Below are 15,316 nucleotides of genomic sequence, written 5' to 3' on the forward strand. Positions count from 1 at the left end.
CAGCAACCCAACAGTTGAAAAATGCGTGAAATGAACAGAATTTGAAACGTATCTTTGTGTTTCTTTGGCTATCCAGGAGTTTTTCTTTCGTGACCATTATCTTCTTATGGCAAAAGAACACAAATTCACTTAAAGAGGTTTATCCAGTTAATGTCAGGAGCTTTAAAAGGTTGAAAGAAATATACTGAATTTTCCTTCTTATATTTTCAAAGATGTTCACAGTACTGGAAGGAGAAATCGTTTAAAAAATGGGCCTAAAAGGAGTTTTAAAAATAAACTTAGAAGGATTTTAGTAGCAGTCTCTGTCATCATCTAAAAGATCTGTGCTAGAATGACCATTCATCTGGTTTTATATGGGACAGTCCTATCTGGTGCAGACACAGCATTAATGCCCTTGGGCCTAATATTTTTATTTTAAGCACCTAGTTTTCTAGTTTCTAGTTTTTTCTAGTTTTCTTGGTGGTTCCTGCCACCAAGTTAGATGTTTTGGAAGCAGCACCCAGGTCCCCAAGGACCAGTGAAGGGAGCACAAAGACTCATTCATCACAAGGGTTAAGGTCAGGGTCCCCCCATGGAGAAATGCTACAGGTTCTGGCAAATTCATGTACTTTGGCAAAATGGCATGTATGATCTGAGGTATTATGTATCATCAATCGTATTTATTGAGCGCTTACTGTGTGCAGAGCACTGTACTAAGCGCTTGAATACGATTGATGATGATGATGATGATTACTCTATTTATTTACTTATTTTACTTGTACATATCTATTCATTTTATTTTGTTAGTATGTTTGGTTTTGTTCTCTGTCTCCCCCTTGTAGACTGTGAGCCCACTGTTGGGTAGGGACTGTCTCTAGATGTTGCCAATTTGTACTGCCCAAGCGCTTAGTCCAGTGCTCTGCACATAGTAAGCGCTCAATAAATACGATTGATGATGATGATGATTACTCTATTTATTTACTTATTTTACTTGGATGTATCTATTCTATTTATTTTATTTTGTTAGTATGTTTGGTTTCGTCTCCCCCTTTTAGACTGTGAGCCCACTGTTGGGTAGGCACTGTCTCTATATGTTGCCAGCTTGTACTTCCCAAGCGCTTAGTACAGTGCTCTGCACATAGTAAGCGCTCAACAAATACGATTGATGATGATGATGATGATGATGATTAGCATGCGAAGAGCACAGAGACCTGAGTTGAATCCCCACTCTGCCACTTGCCTGCTCTGTGATCCTGGGCAAGCCACTTCACTTCTCCGTGCCTCAATTACCTCATCTGTAAAATGGGGATTAAGATTGAGAGCCCCACGTGGAATGGGGACTGTGTCCAACCCAATTACCTTTTATCTACCGCAGCTCTTAGCACAGTGCCTGGCACATACAAGGCACTTAAGAAATACCACAACTATTATTCTATTATATACGCATAAGCAAATATGCATCGCTAAAATAAAAAAGGGAGGAAATTTGGCTCTCTTCTCTATGAGCCACTCGAAGGAACAATTTTGAATTTTTTTTTTTAGGCACCACTGGTCAGAACTGGGCTAAATCTGGAGGATTTATTACTTATTTATTTTTATTTTATTTATTACTCTATTTATTTATTTATTTTACTTCTACATATCTATTCTATTTATTTAATTTTGTTAGTATGTTTGGTTTCGTTCTCTGTCTCCCCCTTTTAGACTGTGAGCCCACTGTTGGGTAGGGACTGTCTCTATATGTTGCCGACTTGTACTTCCCAAGCGCTTAGTACAGTGCTCTGCACACAGTAAGCGCTCAATAAATACGATTGATGATGATGATGATGGAGGAAAGAAAATATTGATAGCCATCTTGCAGTGAAGCACTCACATTTGGCTTCATGATTGCTGGTCTTCTAGTCCCCTGTAGTTGACCACCTTCCTTAAGGGGTTGGAAATAGACCCTGACGGTCACACACTACCTTAGCACACACCTCCCTGGAGGCCTGGAAAAATGGATGCAACTCCCAAAGTCCTTCAAATAGATTTGAATTAACTCACTGGGCGTGATCTGTCCCCACTGTCTGATATTATTCAAACAATAGAAATGTGGATTGAATTTGTGAAATTTTATCTTAAAAACCAGGTCATATTTAAATGCAGGAAGGTTTTAAGGCGTGACGGCTTAAAATAAAAATAGCCTATCCATTTCTGCTCTCCCTGTATTCTGAACTGGACAGGCAAATTAATGGCACATAATAATAATAGTAATAATAATTGCGGTATTTGTGTCTAGCATTGGATTAGGGACTGGAGTAAATGTAAGTAATCAGGTTGGACACCGTCCCTTTCCCACATGAGGTTCACGATTGAAATAGGAGGGAGAACAGTCATTTGAACCCCGTTTTACAGATGAGGAAACTGATTGCCCAATGTCACACAAGTGGAGGAGCTGGGATTAGGGATTGTCTCTCTTTGTTTCTGAATTGCACTTTCCAAGCGCTTAGTACAGTATTCTGCACAGAGTAAGTGCTCAAAATAAATACGATTGACTGAATGAATTAGCACTCAAGCCCTCTGACTCTCGGGCCCATGCTTTTTCCACTAAGCCACACCATTCCTGATCACAATATAGTAGTAGTAGTAGCAGCAGCATTTATTGAACACCTACTTGGTGAGGTGTACTTTGCAGGGTGCTTGGGAAGGGCAGAATAATGCAGTGACACATTCCCTTCTGACACAGAGCTTATACTCTGATGGTTGAGACAGACATAAAAATATTTCCATATAATGGTCAAAATGAATAAACTGAGCGGATGTAAGTAAGGAGGATTGTAAATAAGTTCAAAGTAAGTTGGATCAATCATTTGATCAATCAATCAGTGGTATTTACTGTGCTCTTACTGTATGCAGAGCACTGTATTAAGCATGGAGTTGGTTGACACATTTCCCGCCTGCAAGGAGTTCATAATCTAGAGGAGGAGTTTCCATTCTAAAGGATAATTTGAGCTTTTTTCAGTGACTCCCACAAAATAGGTTCATTGATAGACATACTCTATCATCTTTCGGTTTCAATTGTGAATGAATAATTGATTCCAAATAAATGATTTCAGAAGAAACTCCGGGATGCTTGCGAAAGTCCAGATAAGGTGATGGAGCTTGGATGAATAAAAACGGCATCAAGACAGAAAATATTCTAGTTGTAAAAGAGTCTTTAAAAAACAACCACTTGTTGAGGCCAATGTTTGTTTTTGATATAAAGTTGACTTTGCAGATAGGGGCTGAGAATATGTGGTGAAAAACACCTAAAAATGAAGTCAATAGCTATGAAAGTGCAGAGGTGTAACAGGAGTTTCTAATTTTAAACTGTCGTATATTCTATATTTTTCTGTGAGAGTCACTGGCTCACTGGTGGCTTTCAATAGAACTTGCCCAAAGAACAGATCATTAAGGGGTTTTACATTTTGCTAAACAGCTGTATTGGGAATGCTGAACAACCCACAACTTGCTTTTTTAAATCAGAAAATAAGCTGAAAAACCACACACATGAGCAAATCTGTGCTCAAGATGATGAATGCTTTCACAGAAGGGAAGTTGGTAATAAAACTGATTTGAAGTGTTACATTTCAAAGAAAGCATTTTTGCTCCATTTACTATTTATGGCCAAACTACTCTTGGAAAGCTATGGTAAATCTCTTCACTGGTTAAAAAAAATCACACTTTGCTTCAGTTCCTTTAACACCTCCTTCTCTTTTTACTGTAAATTATTATTTATGGTGGGAGGGAACATTTATTTAAAAATCACTCGAAAATGCACTTTTAAAGAGCAGAAATGCATGGCCTTGTCCACAAGTTCATCCATTTTATGTTGTAAAGTATAGGATTGTGGTAGAAAATTTTTGACGAAATGCAGGGTCTGAGGCTCAATTTTTTTGTTTTCTTCCCTTTCACGAGAAAAAAATCCACCCAGAAATTCTACAGGAAGCAAAAAGCAGATGTTTTAGAATTTAAACATTTCAATACATTTGCAATAGTTGATCCATTTTTCACTATGCATATTGGGCAGAATGCTGTTAGGGAATTAATGAACCTTCTGACTCTTCTATCTGGATAGCATACGATGTGCAGTTGAAAGAAACAATATGCGTGACTTTCGTCAAGGCATGTGTACTATAATGGGGCCTCAGATGGCAGCACAGCACAGCGGACCTGATATTTGTAGTGTTTGAGATTATAGGAAAAGTTAGGGAGCAACACAAAGACCCCTGTAACACAAAGACCCCTATATGATCTTCATATGCTTTCATAATGTCTGTGAATAATAGTAATAACAATGGTACTTGTTAAGCACTTACTGTGTGCCAAGCACTGTTCTATGCACTAGGGTAGATACAAGTTAATCAGGTCCTTGTCAAACATGGGGCTCACAGTCTTCACCCCCATTTTACAGATGAGGGAACTGAGGCCCAGAGAAGTTAAGTGATTTGCCCAAGGTCACACAGCAGACATGTGGCCGAGCTGGGATTAGAACCCAGATCCTTCTGACTCTCAGGCCTGTGCTCTATCGACTAAGCCACGCTGTTTCTTGTGAAGATCCTAAGGGTCTACATCCCACTGAAACATTTAACATCAGCAGTTGCCCTGGACTTTTGGAAACTGCTTAGTAAATTTGGCTGCTTCAAAATTTCTGAAAGTACTTCGTGACGACAAGGCTGGTTATGTCTCAGCTGAGGTGCCCAGCCCAATCCATTGCCCATCATCAATAGGGTAAATAATAATAATAATAATGATGGCATTTGTTAAGTGCTTACTATGTGCACAGCACTGTTCTAAGCGAACATGAAGCAAAGCAAACATGAAGTCCTGGTCCTGTCCAATTTATTCTATGCAGCCATACTGGAGGATGCGACAACAGAATGCAACTCCTGAGTTCTGGTTTTAGAATATTCTTCCATTCCTCAGGGAATTCTTCCACCTCAACAGACTTTGAGACTCCCCCAGCTCCTTAAAAACAGGCATTCGAGAATTTGAGAGTTCATATTGAGAGGAGAGTTTATGACCTGCTGTGGGCAGATAACCGCACTTTCATGGCACCCATCCACGAATGCATTAAATTATTGTAATAGGCTTCACTTAATCATTCAGGCATTATGGACTTGGAAAAATAAAAAAAAAAACTTAAAAAAAACCCAGGAAATGCATCAGCCTGCATCAAAGAAACCAAACCGAACAATGATATTGGCAATACAGAACTAATTGCTGCCACAGAATTTGGTTATTTATGCAGCATTCTGGCCAAAGATTTGTTGATAGAAAAGCAGAAAATTGAATCAAAAAGGCCAGCACTTCCTTAGAAAGACTGTCAAACAGAGTTTTAGCAGTAACATGCAAGTCAATTCTAACGCACATGTTTTCATTACACACTTTGCATATTACGTGGTAGAAGAATTAGAGACTGTCTATCTATGCCACGATTCTGTTTTGGTATAACATGATCCACAAGTTGGCACAAATAGAGTCGAAGTTGAAAGAAACACTTTTGGGCATTGGTCAAGATGCGGTGTTGTTACATTTTCTAACCTTTGCCTCAACCTTAACAGTACTTTGAGTTTTTACAGTCATTCATTCATTCATTCAATCGTATTTATTGAGCGCTTACTGTGTGCAGAGCACTGTATTAAGCGCTTGGGAAGTACAAGTCGGCAACATTTACATCTTTACGGTACTGTATTTAATACTGTAAAGTAATAATGAGTAGTGAGGGCGTAAATCATTCTGCTATCGGTGGGCATGACAATAATATAAGAATCGTTTTGGAAAATTTCAGTCATGACGCTATCTTCCAAATTTCTACCTAATTAGCACACCCTTCTGTCTCCCCACTCTAGATTCATTCATTCAATCGTATTTATTAAGCGCTTACTGTATGCAGAGCACTGTACTAAGCGCTTGGGAAGTACAAGAAGTACTAGATGTCTGTCTCTCTGCCTCCAGACTGTAAGCTTGTTGTGAGCAGGGAGTGTGTCTGTTCATAGTTGTACTGTACTCTCCCAAGTGCTTAGTACAGTGCTCTGCATACAGTAAGCGCTCAATAAATCTGATTGAATGGATGATTGAATTAACATCCTAACCCTTATGCATATACCTGTTTACTTGTCCCACGTACTGATTCATCGCTGCTCATTCTGTCAACGGTTGTAGCTTATATTTTCCCTCTTGCTCCTCCACTTAGAATGGAAAGTCTTTGAGGGCAGGAATTGGGTTTTCGATTTTCATTGACTCAATCACTCAATCAGGTGGTATTTATTGAGTACTTCCTTTGTGCAGAGCACTGAACTAAGCAGTCGGCACAGTACTAAGTGCTTGAATGAACTATACAGCCCTCAGGGAAAAAAAATGAGGTTGAGAAGGAGAGGGAGAAGAGAAGCAGGCAAGGCTAGGTACCTCTGCTACCACTCTGCGCCATACATCACTTCAGCAGAGGTTTTTTGGTGTAGCCAGTACTGCAGACGGGATGTTGACGTTGATGTTTATACATATTTATTACTCTATTTATTTATTTTACTTGTACGTATCTATTCTATTTATTTTATTTTGTTAGTATGTTTGGTTTTGTTCTCTGTCTCCCCCTTTTAGACTGTGAGCCCACTATTGGGTAGGGACTGTCTGTATATGTTGCCAACTTGTGCTTCCCAAGAGCTTAGTACAGTGCTCTGCACACAGTAAGCGCTCAATAAAGATGATTGATGATGATGAGGATGATGATGTCGGATCTCTCCGGGAGCAGTCTGCGCTAATGACAGGCCCTGGCAGCTAATGGCGATGGCAGTAGCCGCGGCTTCGGAGCTGCAAGCGGCTGCGGTTGCCTTACAACTCTTGCCACTGCCGCTGTGACTAGTTACCCCTCTGAGGAAGACACTGTGGTCTGGGTGAGTGTTTTGTATTTGTGTGGGAGTGAAAGGGGGGTGGCGGGGGAAAGGGTTTTGTCTGTCACCCCTGCCTGGTTGTCTGTTTGTCTCATTTTTTCTGGGTCTCTGACTCCGATCCATCTGTCTCTGCTTCTATCCATCTGTCTCTGTCTATCTTCGTCTCTTTTGCTACATGACTTGCTCTCTCTCCCCGTCTTTCTTTTCTACCCCCATAGTCTTGATCTACTGGTTCCACCTCCTCTCATTTTGATCCCTAGAAAATATGATCACTTTCCCAAGCCCCTAGCACAGTGGCCTCCAAATAGTGGGTGTTCAGTAATCACTACTCATCGTTTGATTAAAACGGCAGTACGACATTCCAGACAAATTGATATTTGAGAACATTTTAAGTTTCAAAAAATGCAACTCAGGAAAAGCACTAATATTCCAACTGGAGGTAGTTCAAGGCTCTGAGGGACCTGGGGTCTGTAAAATTGTGGGAGAAGGTGGAAAAAAAAATCACAAGGGAGAGGAGAGAGGCCGGGGGAGAGGTGGAGCGGAAAAAGGGAACAGGGAAAATGGGAAAAGGAGAGGCAAGGGAGAGAGGACCTGGGGGGAAAGGGGATAGGAAAGAAAAGGAGAGAATAATTCCCAGCCCCACAGCATTTATGTACATAGGTGTAATTTTATTTATTTACACTAATGTCTGTCTTCCCCTTTAGTCTGTAAGCTCATTGTGGGCAGGGAATGTGCCTGTTATATTGTTATACAGTACTCCCCCAAGAGCTTAGTACAGTGCTCTGCACACAGTAAGCGCTCAATAAATTTGATTGACCGACTGACAGCAATAATTGCGGCATTTGTTAAGCACTTACTATGTGTCAAGCACTGTCCTAAGCACTGGTGTAGATACAAGTTAATCAGGTCAGACACCCTCCCTGTCACACATGGGGCTCATAGTCTAAGGGAGAGGGAGACCAGGTATTTAAATTCCCATTTTATATATAAGGAAACAGAGGAACAGATAAGTTAAGTGACTTGTCCGAGGTCCCCAGCAGGCAAGCAGCAGAGGTAGGATTAGAACCCAGGTCCACTTGACTCGCAGGCCACGGTGAAGGGAGGAAAGATTAGGAAAGGAAAAGGAAGGGGAGAGGGTTTGTACCGTCTGTTGCTTTATAATTGTTATCGTCACAGCCTCTGCCACAAGCCAAGTGACACAGTGACCGCAGTGCCCAGGCTTGATGGGTCAGTTGAGCTGAGCCCACTGCCCCTTGGGTTGAACAGCGGTTGGCAGACCAGTCCCACAGTGCTGCTTATCCTGGACGCACACTTCACACCCAGAACCCCCACAGACAGCTTACGGAGGTGAGCACTGAGGTGCACTTTCGACTTTTCCTCATTGTGTTCTGGGACCAAGAGCAAAAGGAAACTTTTGCAACGTCCCCGAGCCCAACCTATAAGATTGTGAACCCTGAACTGATTCACCACCTTGGATCTACCCCAAGTTTTGGCACTTAGGAAATGCTTAATAAATATTATTATTTTTTGTCCTATTTACAATTCCAGAGTAGACTCAGGACTTGGAGACTGAAATCTGACAGGCAAATCCCAAGGCGCCCCATCCCATTTCAGTCCACCAGCCCCGGCCTGGTTCCTCTGAGTCAAGGGAGGCAAGGGAGAGTTAGAGGTTTGGTATAAGGAATAGCATTAGTAACCAAATGTTTGATGGGGAGAGGTGAGGTAGGGGAGGTGATGCTTTGGGTTTACTGATTAATATGCAACCAAGGAAACATAATTCTAAAAGCGAGTATTGTAGTTAGTTAATGATAAATAACAAAAAATAAGAAGTTAATAACAAAAACCGATAATAAATTCCTTCTCTGGGCTCCACTGCTTCCTAATCGATCAATCAGTCACTGGTATATATTGAGCACATATTTTGGGCAGAGCTCTGTGCTACTTACTTGATTGAGTACAATACAATAGAGTTGGTAGTCGCCATCCCTGTCTTCAAGGAGCTTACGGAGTAGCTGGAGAGAGAGACATTAAAATAAATTACCAACAGTGAAAATGGCAGGGAATAAGAATGTGCACCAAAGTGATGTGGGGCTGGGGGTGGGGTAAGAAAATGCTTAAGTGGTATGACAGAAGTGCAACTATTACCCCGATTCTTGCTCACGTCACTAACCAAACATCTTAAACAGGTTTTATACATCCATTGACTTTGCTTCATCTCCACTAACTTGCTCCTTGACCCACTGTGATCAGGTTTTCAGACTCTTCATTTCACTGAAACAGAACTCTCCAATATCATCAAGGACCTTGTCAGAGCCAAATACAATGGGCTCTACTCCGTCCTAATTATCTTGACCTCCCAACTGCCTTTGAAACTCTAGAGCTTTTCCTTTCCCCTTGAAACACTTTCAAACTTTGCTTTTGCCAACAGTCAACCATTAAATTGTATTTATACACTCCTGAAACACCAACAGCTACCCACCTCCCTCTGCATCATGCAGAAACACCTTACCTTAACAACACCTTACGAATAGCTCTAAGGCTCTCCATGAGCTTTCTTCGTCTTCCAGCAGTGTGGCTCAGTGGAAAAGAGCATGGGCTTTGGAGTCAGAGGTCATGGGTTCAAATCCTGGCTCCACCAATTGTCAACTGTGTGACTTCAGGCAAGTCACGTAACTTCTCTGTGCCTCAGTTCCCTCATCTGTAAAATGGGGGTTAAGACTGTGAGCCCCCCGTGGGACAACTTGATCACCTTGTATCCTCCCCAGCACTTAGAACAGTGCTTTGCACATAGTAAGCGCTTAATAAATGCCATCATCATTATTATTATTATTATTATTACTAGCTACTCCCCAGTTCACATACTTTAGAGGAGGCGGGGGGTCAGTGAGAACCACTCATTCTCAGTCTCCTTTGTGAGCTCCTCCTCTGTCTCCCATCCCCTAATTGTGGGAGTTCTTCAAGGTCCCCTTCTATTCTCCAACTTCAACCACTCTCTCGAGGAACTCATGTGCTCCCACGTCTTCAAATACCATCTCAATGAGGATGATTCCCAAATTGACATTTCCAGCCCTGATCTCGCTCTTTCTTTGCAGTCTAGCATTTCCTTCTGCCTTGAGGACGTCTTTAGTTGGAAATCCCCTCGACACCAAAAACTTAGTATGTCTGAAACAGAACTCCTTTTCTTCCTACCCAAACCCTGCTCCCTCCGTGACTTTCCCACCAATGTAGTCGTTGCCAACAGTCTCCCTGTCTCACAAATCTGTAACCTTGGCTCATCTCTCTCATGCAAACCACAAATTCAATCTGCCACCAAATCCATTTGGGAGAGTACAAGACAGAGGAAGGGAGGATGGTGGTGTTTTTTTAACAGTAATAGAAAAGTCTGGGGAAGGACAGGGTTTGGGCGGGAAGATGAGTTCTGTTTTGGACACGTTAAGTTTGAGGTGTCAATGGAATAATAATAATAATAATAATAATAATTATGGCATTTGTTAAGCGCTTACTATGTGCCAAGCACTGTTCTAAGCGCTGGGGAGGATACAAAGTCATCAGGTTGTCCCACGTGGGGCTCATAGTCTCTGTCCCCATTTTACAGATAAGGTAACTGAGGCCGAGAGAAGTGAAGTGCCCTGCCCAAAGTCACACAGCTGACAATTGACGGAGCCGGGATTTGAACCCATGACCTCTGACTCCAAAGCCCGGGCTCTTTCCATTGAGCCACGCTACTTCTCATATCCAAATAGAGATGTTACTAGATCTCTCTTCACCCCCAAAATTTACCAGCGTGTTCTCCCTATCCTCAAACTCATTCTAATCAATCAATCAATCAATCGTATTTATTGAGCACTTACTGTGTGCAGCGCACTGTACTAAGCGCTGTACTCCTTCTAAATGTCCCACCTCCTCCGGGAAGCCACCCCTAATTAAGACCCAGTCATTTAAATATACCATCACCCTGAGCACCCTAATACGTCTTTCATTCCAGTCTTCAGCATTCATATACCTTTGTATATTTGAATGTGCATTTTCAATTATTTACTCAGTTATTTAATCTTGTTTCAGACGTACCGTTTCCAATAATAGCCTTGTTTTTCCTCTTGCTTCCTCTAGTGGTAAGTAGTTTCTGTAATTTCCCCACGGCACTTCTGCACATGTCCTTACACACTGCCATTCCCTCTATCTGCAGTGTCTTTGAACGTCTGTCTTCCGCTCTAGACGGTATACTCTTCCGTGAGCAGGGATCGCGGCTCCCAACTGTACTGTATTGTACTCTCCCGAGTGCTTAGTACAGCGCTGTCAACATAAACCCATTGATTTATACCTATATACAACATATACACACACAACATATACATACATATATACACATATATGTATGTATATATGCGTATACATGCATACATATACATATGTATGTATATATGTGTGTATATAAGTATACATATACATACATATATAAACACATATATACATACAACATATATACAACATATACCTATCTTCCTCCCTTCAAGGCTCTACTGAGAGCTCACCTCCTCCAGGAGGCCTTCCCTGACTGAGCCCCTTCCTTCCTCTCCCCCTCGTCCCCCTCTCCATCCCCCGCATCTTACCTCCTTCTCTTCCCCACAGCACCTGTATATATGTATATATGTTTTTACATATTTATTACTCTATTCATTTTACTTGTACATATCTATTCTATTTTATTTTGTTAGTACATATCTATTCTATTTATTTTATTTTGTTAGTATGTTTGGTTTTGTTCTCTGTCTCCCTCTTTTAGACTGTGAGCCCACTGTTGGATAGGGACTGTCTCTATATGGTGCCAACTTGTACTTCCCAAGCGCTTAGTACAGTGCTCTGCACACAGTAAGCGCTCAATAAATACGATTGATTGATTGATTGATTGATTTCTGATCAACTGATCCTGTCTGTCCACCCCATGAGATTGGGAACTCCTGGAAGGAGTTGTCAAGCGCTGGGGACGGTGGTTCTCAGCCTGCAGAGGATCAATAAACGCGGCTGATGGTGATCATTTATAATGCTGAAATTACTCCGAAAGGAATTGGGTTTTTGTTTTTTTTGCAAGAGCGGCACTGCGGCACAGAGGGGCTGCTTGGGCCTGCAGGAGAGGGTTTGAGCTTGAATTGGGCATGACGTAGCCAAACAAGTGGAGCCGTGTGCGCATGCGCCGGCGCTACTGCTCGTTCCTCAGTGTATTGGCGGGGAGGGAGAGAGCGCTAAACAAGTGGAGCCGTGTGCGCATGCGCCGGCGCTACTGCTCGTCCCTCAATGTATTGGCGGGGAGGGAGAGAGCGCTAAACAAGTGGAGCCGTGTGCGCATGCGCCGGCGCTACTGCTCGTTCCTCAATGTATTGGCGGGGAGGGAGAGAGCGCTAAACAAGTGGAGTCATGTGCGCATGCGCCGGCGCCACTGCTCGTTCCTCACCGTATGGGGGGGAGAGAGAGAGAGCGCGCTAAACAAGTGGAGCCGTGTGCGCATGCGCTGGCAGTACTGCTGGTTCCCCAATGTATGGGGGGAGAGAGCGCACTAAAGAAGTGGAGCCGTGTGCGCATGCGCTGGCAGTACTGCTGGTTCCTCAATGACGGGGGGGAGAGAGAGAGCGCTAAACAAGTGGAGCCGTGTGCGCATGCGCTGGCAGTACTGCCGGTCCTCAATGATGCGGGGGAGAGAGAAAGCGCTAAACAAGTGGAGCCGTGTGCGCATGCGCTGGCAGTACTGCAGGCTCCTCAATGATGGGGGGGAGAGAGAGAGAGAGCGCTAAACAAGTGGAGCCGTGTGCGCATGCGCTGGCAGTACTGCTGGTTCCTCAATGACGGGGGGAGAGAGAGAGCGCTAAACAAGTGGAGCCGTGTGCGCATGCGCTGGCAGTACTGCTGGTTCCTCAATGACGGGGGGGAGAGAGAGAGCGCTAAACAAGTGGAGCCGTGTGCGCATGCGCTGGCAGTACTGCTGGTTCCTCAATGACGGGGGGGAGAGAGAGAGCGCTAAACAAGTGGAGCCGTGTGCGCATGCGCCGGCACTTCTGCTTTTTCCTCAATGTATGAGACACACAGACACAGAAAATCGGGCAGGGTTTGACACCTAATCAGCATGGCTCAATCAATCAATCAATCGTATTTATTGAGCACTTACTGTGTGCAGAGCACTGTACTAAGCGCTTGGGAAGTACAAGTTGGCAACATATAGAGACAGTCCCTACCCAACAGTGGGCTCACAGTCTAAGGTCATGGGTTCAAATCTCAGTTCCGCCACTTGTCAGCTGGGTGACTTTGGGCATGTCACTTCACTTCTGTGCCTTAGTTACCTCTACTGTAAAATGGGGATTAAGATTGTCAGCCCCACGGGGGACAACCTGATCACCTTGTATCTCCCCCAGTGCTTAGAACAGTGCTTGGCACGTAGTAAGCGCTTAACAAATACCATCATTATTATTACAGTGATTTGCACACAGTAAGTGCTCAATACCGTGGTTTGGAGGACGTGGGTTCTCATATCACCTCCGCCACTTGTCTGCTGTGTGACCTTGGGCAAGTCACTTCACTGCTCTGTGCCTCAGTTACCGCATCTGTAAAATGGGGACGAAGACTGTGAGCCCCACACAGGACAACCTGATTGCCTTCTATCTACCCCAGCGCTTAGAATAGTGCTTGGCACGTAGTAAGCGCTTAACAAATACCATCGTTATAGCGTGGCTCAGTGGAGAGAGCCCGGGCTCGGGAGTCAGAGGTCGTGGATTCTAATCCCCGCTCCGCCACTTGTGTGCTGTGTGACTTTGGACAAGTCACTTCACTTCTCTGTGCCTCAGTTCTCTGTCTGTAAAATGGGGATGAAGTCTGTGATCTCCACGTGGGACAACCTGATGACCTTGTATCTCCCCCAGCGCTTAGAACAGTGCTTGGCACATAGTAAGCGCTTAACAAATACAATTATTATTATTATTATTACTGTATCTACCCCAGCGCTTAGAACTGTGCTTGGTACGTAGTAAGCGCTTAACAAATACTACCATTATTATTATTATTACTATATCTCCCCCAGTGCTTAGAACAGTGCTTGGCACATAGTAAGCGCTTAATAAATACCATCATTATTATTATTATTACTATATCTACCCCAGCGCTTAGAACAGTGCTTGGCACATAGTAAGCGCTTAACAAATACCATCATTATTATTATTGTACCTATCCCAGCACTCAGAACCGTGCTTGGCATGTAGCACTTAACAAATACCATCATTATTATTATTAATAAATACGACTGAATGAACCTAGTCGTTGTCTGTCTCCCCCTTCTAAACTGTGAGCCCGTTGTTGGGTAGGGACCATCTCTATATGTTGCCGCCTTGTACTTCCCAAGCGCTTAGTACAGGGATCTGCACACAGTAAGAATCAGCGTTGCTCAGTGGAAAGAGCACGGATTTTGGAGTCAGAGGTCATGGGTTCGAATCCTGACTCTGCCACTTGTCAGCTGTGTGACTTTGGGCAAGTCACTTAACTTCTCTGGGCCTCAGTTACCTCATCTGTAAAATGGGGATGAAGCCTGTGAGCCCCCTGTGGGACAACCTGATCACCTTGTATCCCCCCAGCGCTTAGAGCAGTGCCTTGCACATAGTAAGCGCTTAATAAATGCCATTACCTGTATTTATGTTTGTACATATTTATTACTGTATTTATTTATTTTACTGGTACATATCTATTCTATTTATTTTATTTTGTTAGTATGTTTGGTTTTGTTCTCTGTCTCCCCCTTTTAGACTGTGAGCCCACTGTTGGGTAGGGACCGTCCCTATATGTTGCCAACTTGTACTTCCTAAGCGCTTAGTCCAGTGCTCTGCACACAGTAAGCACTCAATAAATACGACTGATCGATTGATCAATCCCCTTCCTTCCTCTCCCCCTCGTCCCCCTCTCCATCCCCCACCTTACCTCCTTCCCTTCCCCACAGCACCTGTCTATATGTATATATGTTTGCACATATTTATTACTCTATTTACTTATTTATTTATTTTACTTGTACATATCTATTCTATTTATTTTATTTTGTTAGTATGTTTGGTCTTGTTCTCTGTCTCCCCCTTTTAGACTGTGAGCCCGCTGTTGGGTAGGGACCGTCTAGATGTTGCCAACTTGGACTTCCCAAGCGCTTAGTCCAGTGCTCTGCACACAGTAAGCGCTCAATAAATACGATTGATGATGATGATGTTGGGTAGGGACTGTCTCTATATACTACTACTACTAATGGCATTTGTTAAGCGCTTACTATGTGCAAAGCACTGTTCTAAGTGCTGGGGGGGATCCAAGGTGATCAGGTTGTCCCACGTGGGGCTCACAGTCTTAATCCCCGTTTTACAGATGAGGGAACTGAGGCTCAGAGAAGTGAAGTGACTTGCCCAAGGTCACCCAGC

The sequence above is a fragment of the Tachyglossus aculeatus genome, chromosome 17, assembly GCF_015852505.1.
Source record: "Tachyglossus aculeatus isolate mTacAcu1 chromosome 17, mTacAcu1.pri, whole genome shotgun sequence".
Taxonomy (NCBI): domain Eukaryota; kingdom Metazoa; phylum Chordata; class Mammalia; order Monotremata; family Tachyglossidae; genus Tachyglossus; species Tachyglossus aculeatus.